Source organism: Elephantulus edwardii, unplaced genomic scaffold (genome assembly GCF_000299155.1).
Source record: "Elephantulus edwardii isolate Elephantulus edwardi_28Jun2011 unplaced genomic scaffold, EleEdw1.0 scaffold00134, whole genome shotgun sequence".
In the NCBI taxonomy this organism is placed as follows: Eukaryota; Metazoa; Chordata; class Mammalia; order Macroscelidea; family Macroscelididae; genus Elephantulus; species Elephantulus edwardii.
Genome location: NW_006399884.1, coordinates 1171590 through 1171833, shown reverse-complemented (window position 1 = coordinate 1171833; position 244 = coordinate 1171590).

Here is a 244-nt window from a genome sequence, read left to right as displayed (position 1 = left end):
GCTTAAAATAATTTGGACGGTTAGAAAATAGCACATTTAATTATTTCTACCCATGGTTTAAGACATGCCATTGTGCTCTGGCATATATTGTTGATGAAGGTAATTTGCTGTCAATCTAATTGAAAGAGACAGTGAGAAACACAGTATTGTAAATCAGATCAAGGTCAAGTGAACAGACCAGCAATTGTTCATATGCAAATTCAGCTTGAAGTTGAAGAAAATTAAGATTAAGTTTTCTCCTTGT